Source organism: Falco punctatus, assembly GCF_963210335.1.
Source record: "Falco punctatus genome assembly, chromosome: Z".
Taxonomy (NCBI): Eukaryota; Metazoa; Chordata; class Aves; order Falconiformes; family Falconidae; genus Falco; species Falco punctatus.
The window spans coordinates 49,661,811-49,667,810 of NC_137586.1; positions in this window are offsets into that span (position 1 = coordinate 49,661,811).

A 6,000-nucleotide genomic window follows, 5' to 3' on the forward strand; every position below is an offset into this window, starting at 1 on the left:
TCTCTCTGAGAGCCTTGATCTCAGTATTTATCTCTGTGTGAGGAGGCTTTCTATAACAACATTTTAGTACAGCTCTTTTATTTAACCAGCTGGTGTTACTGCTCCCAGTGATTCTGAGCAATAAATACAACAGTAACATGTAGGGGCATTTGCTATTAGTCCTGCTACCTCTATAGCAGAGTCTTCAAGGAAGCCAGCAGCTGTGCATTTTCTCTTGAGAGGGCAATAGCGACTACGTTTAAAAACAGACAGGCTTTTTGTGGGACTGTATGAGTTAAAAAGCACTCCACTGATTCTGAGGCTTCCATAAAACCCACTGCCAGCTTTTTGTATTAGATCTTTCTTAATACATGGGAGAGTTACATATGGACTTACATGAACATGATGGGTATACCCAGGCACTTCATTGATAAGTATGTGCTGCATATGTGTGTATTTTGAGTCACGCAAGAAGGAATGCCATGGTGCTGCCCTGGTGCCAGGCAGACCACGTCAACTAGCAGAGCATCCTGCAAGGTAGCACATCTCCTTGATCTTGCCAGAATCTGTGTGCTCCCTGCTGAAATGGATGTCAGACAGGGCTATGCCAGCAATATATATCTGGTGGGGATTCAGGTTCCACATAGGAACACTGGAAAAAGGAAAATCTTTTAGGTATGCTGAAACTGAATTTATTAAAAAACCACAAAAATTTAAGCAGATTCATTTATAGATCTTGCAATGTATCAATCAACTGCACTTAAGCAAAGGGTTTATTTTCTTGTAGTCTGTAAGAATAACAAAATGTAGTTTAATTTCTAAATGACATATTGTTTTGAAAATTGAAATATTTTTTTTATCTGATCAAATACTGAAAGGGTTCCAGATCCTTCTTCTTTCCTTAATGAAAAATTTTGCTGAGTTTGACCCCAAATCACAAGGTACTCTCGCTGTTCTAAACTTCTGCTTTTTATTTATTTGTTTTTATATATTGATATATTTATTGTTCACTGTACTTCTAAAGTGGAGAATGTTCAATGTTTGACAGAAGGAAACCAGGCCGTGAGAGGAATCAAAGTTCTTAGTGTTCCTGGTTTTCTTTTTAAAGAATTCTCTCGCAAAATACACTGCTTCTTGTTTAGCAGAGGTTTCATTGAGTTTTCGCAAAATCTCACTTTTCCAATTATACTGCATTCCCTGACAAAACCTGATTTTTAAAACATTTCCATGTGTCTGTAAATTGCACAAAAAAGGTAGTTAATAATGACTTATTTGTACCTCCTTATCCCTTCATCCTCGAGCAGAGTCTGCAATTTTGAAGTTTTTACCACGGAAACTATGTAAGTAAGGCACAGTCAGCAAAGCTACCTTCAATTTTCTGAGAAGTTTATTTAGCTGGATGTAAGTGTGTGTTTCTCTTTCTCTTTCACATCCTAGTTTTCTTTGTTTCAGTGAAGGAAGAAATACCTTGAGATTACAAATACAAAAAAAAAAAAAAAGTGCATGTGATTTATTAGGTAGAAAGTAATTTCATCATGTGCATAAGAATCACTGTTGAGCAAAGCATAGGTAAGTGGAGCTGGGGAAGAAGCAGAGCTGGGATGGTACAATAGATTTGACTGAAGAAACAGAACTAATGATTTGAAAGCATTTTCTTCTCATGACTTTTATGCCTCTTCTTGTCATTCTTCTCCCCCACAGGTTGTTGACATAGTCCTGAGGAGCTGATGATCTGTTAATAGTGCTTGCTTTCTTCTCATGAAAATGTATCTCAGTAAAGATGGAGAGAGCAGTGATAGTAGAAATATGATGGGTGAACAGAATTCTGAACAGAATGAACTTTAAAAGCTTTCTCCAAAACGCTGATAAATGAGTTCCTTAAAATGTTGTATAGTGAGAGATAGGGTGGTATATTCTTCATTTAACTGCACATCTAGCATGAAGTGAGGTGTGCTTCATTTGCTATTTTGCCCAAAGAGTCACTGATAAATTTAATATACAATCTTTCATTGTAAAATATTCAATTTTTCCTGCCAGCAGTCACAGAAACATCTGAACGGAGTGTCTCCTTCCACTGCCCTTTGTTTATTCCTGACTTAAGAGGTCTACTGATATGGAAATTGCACTTAATTTTCTTTTCTTTTTTTTTTTTTTTTTGGAAGGAATATTGGTTTTTAAGTGGTTCTTGGAGTTTGTTTTGGACAAGCTCTCCTAGTCTGTATTTAGGTCATATCCCCCCCAAAGTATGCCAGTATGCCAAACAGAGATAGTCAGAGGGGTGAAGCTGGGCATAAGGTTCAGTATTTCATTGAGTGGGAGACATGACATCAGCGAAGGCAAATGCGACTGTAGGGAAGATCAGGTTTTTACTGGCAGTAAGTTTGTGCCGATTGTGTTTCCTGTGACGACCAAGCTAAGTTCCGCAAGGTGAAGAGATTGACTAAAAAAGGGAAGACAAATCCCAATAACAGATTGAAAAGTAGGTTTTTCTTTTCCTTTTTATTTTTTCCCCAGAGCTTTATTCTCTTATTGTAGAGGATCAAGAAGAAAGGAACTTTCAAATGTTTAAAACCTCTCTAGTAATAACAATGTTAAACATCACAAGAACATTTTATGGCCTACCCACTCAAGAGGGAAGGTAAATATGTTTTGGAATTTCGTACCCTACTTTGCTGCTCCAGTTATTTTATGTTCTGGTCCCTCTGCTACCCAAGAGTCTATTATAATTTGTTTTATTATTCGGTGGCTTTTGTTGTGTAGCTTGAAATGATATATAGTACTGAAAAAAAAGAAATGCATTGAATGTGCAGTGTTGTTAGCACATCCTCGTTTCTTTTACTTCTTTGTTGCAATATATGCCAGACCTATTCCTCTACTATTCAGAATCTTACAAAAATGAAATACTGATGGAAAGGAGCTATCAAGTGACAGCAGTAGTTAGTGAGGGTTTAAATTCTTAGGTCCAACCCAAATCCTAATGTAACATTTACATTCCAGAATAAAATGTTGAAGTCTGCAGGAGCTACTGCGCTCAGAGCTTCCCTGGGTTTGACCCTCTGGCAAGCACCACTGAATTTCTAGAGATTCCTCTTTCTCTGATCGGATTTTCCCAGTTTCCCACCCTTCTATGCTTATCTCCCAAAGCTTATCCTTTAAATGATGTGAGTGTTTCACAATAAAATAGTTACTGAAGATTTTATTTTAAAAGTTTTTTTTTTTTTTTTAAAGGCTTGTTCCTGCGAGCTGGGTCTGCCACCACGTTCTGCCAGCCAACCCACCTGCTGCCCTGCTGAGTACTTCTCAGGGGTCCTGGGGCAGGCTGGTGCCATGCACAAGACCCAGGGATCCTTGCCCCAAGGCAGGCACTTGGATGAAGTGTTTTCTCAGTTTGCCAGACACAGCCCAAAGGAGTGTATTGGGATGACCTCACCGTAGCCTCATGAGGTGGTCTCCTACAGTTTTTCTGAATTAGACCTCAGCCCTGGACAACATCAGTCAGCTCTCCATTGCTTCCCAAAGTGCTTATGGGGTATCTTTTCTGCCTGGAGTTACTGCGATGAAGGAAAGAGAAGCAGTGGGTCAGGCTCCTGCACATTTCCATCTTTACCATTAAATACCATAACTGAATCTCTCTGTACTTATGGTTTCAACCCAGTAGACTTCAACACATGATGGACAACAGCTTCTTTGTCAAGTTACAAGTCCAGCAGCTGGAAAGGCTCATTTGAAGGTGCTGCTCCTGCTCCTAGGGTCTGTGTGATCTATCTGCCACCATCAAGAATGTGAGCAAAGCCAGATTTTTCTTCCTGAATTTAATTCTTGAAAAAATCTACCCTATCTTCAAGCCAACAGAATTACAGAAATGACACTGTAGATATACTTCTTTTTTCCCCAAGGAAATCAGTTTTCATAGTTTTAGACAAATATCCAAATCAAGCAGGAGATGATGCACTCCATCACTAAAAACAAAGCAAAAAGAGCAAGGAAGAAGTCAGCGTAGGATGCACACACTTAATCTGATTTCATTAGATGGATGATCTTTAACTAAAGTGGAAAAAACAGCAAGTCTGTGTAGAGATCGTCTCATTTGATTTTAAGAGCTGCCAGCTGGTTTCATTTTAGTTTAATTGACTGCCTGAAGCTAAAGATGGTCTGAGCACCAAAGACAGGCTGCAATGAGAAAAACTGGGAGTTATGGCAAATACACACTACAGCTACTTTGGTGTAAATCTGTGTGTGAACCCATTTGCTTCCCAGTCAAAATATATAAAATCAATTTACTGAAAGTCAATAGCTAACTGCCAGGATTAATATCTTTTGTTCTTACCTTATGTCTTGAAGGCTTATGCAACCTATTACTTTGTTCCTTCTGATATTCCACCTGGAATTAGTCTTCTATATTTAGCACCTTAAAAAGCATTATTTTTTCTCAAAATAAATTGCATAAGCAGGAATTTCAGACAGAGTGCTAAAAGTCATTTTAGTTCTTCACTGGTTCAGCAGTCTTCAAAAAACATGCTTGGCTTTGTCTGGAGGACCATACAATTTGATGTTGCTGTTGAACCTCTGCATTTCCAAACTGATTTTTTTTTATTATTTTTCTTTGATATAAAGCAGTGATCTACAGACCTTAACTGTGTAGTTAAGTGCTGCTTCATTGTGCTTATATCTTTCTACATAAATAAGGCTGTTTGACTGCAGACTTCAAAACCATTACTGCTCTATTTTTATACACAATCTACAGATTATACTGTGGGCTATTATTTTGTATTTGAGGTTAAACTTTGGATTTATGTATTCTAATTGTTAATTCCTGTTCTTGAATTCAATAAAAAAAATGTATGTGCATTCAAATGTAATTATAATTTAATTTTCTCCACAGCTTTCATGTTCTCAAAGAGAACAATTTGCCAATTTCATACATTTATTTCTTGAACTCAGTTTATGTTGCCAGATGCTCTGCCATGCCCCTTTAAGTTTGGATGCAAAGTAAATAAAATAACAAATTCCTCAAAAACCACACCCTAGTTCTATGTTTTCCAAAGAGATGGAAATGCTTCTTCCTGTGAACCATATCTTATACATATTTTGAGACCATTGCTGCTGGGAAAAAATGGAGTATATTGAAATTTGGATTTTGAAATGGAGATTACACACATGATGAAGAAAAGGTTCAGATAACAAAGAATCCTGAGTTTATGCACAAGTCTATGTATTATTTCTAGAGAGCTTTACCATGTATAGCTATCAGATATAACTAAAAAAATGTTAAATAAATGAAGAGGAGATTTTTTTTTAAAATTCAGTACATCTCCTTCACCTGATCCGCTCAAAAATAAAAGACGTATGTATTCCTGCCCATTACTTAACCCTGTCAGTTTGTCTAGTCTGTTCTGGTGTTTTTTTTTCTCTTGACCAGGTGGGGATACTGTTATGGCTGCACTGATGTTTCTTGTGTGACAGCTAACTTTCGCTGACAGAGCATATGCTGCAGCAAACCAATTCCTTCTCTCTCTTCTAACTGAACAGTTATACCTAAACTATTCTCCTGGTTGAATTGCATTGCCATGGCAGTGTACTTATGCACTTCTCAAAATTACAGTCTTACCTCCAAATTTGGGGGAGGAGTGGTGGTAGTAATAATGTAGTGTAATTTTTCTTTAAAAGCCTTGTCTGTCAAGAAAGGGGGTTTTTGCCATGCATTTACAGGTGGGGAACTCCAGGAGCTGTGCAGGTAGGTGTGTGGGTGAAAGCAAGAAGGTGAATGTATGCATTGTGGTATTGTATATATAACAGAAGCAAGTGTCTCAGCTGCAGCTACACTGACAAGAGATGGATGTGACAATACCAAAAGATTCCAAGAGCTCATCTGGTTTAACTGAATTGTTGCCAAAATTTTAAGTAAAAGATGAAGTCTTTAAAACAAAACAATGGATTTTTTCTAAAAACATTGCTTGAAAGCTTTAAAAAAAATTATATATTCTAGACAAAATATGAAACAAATCTGAATTTTTACATTTA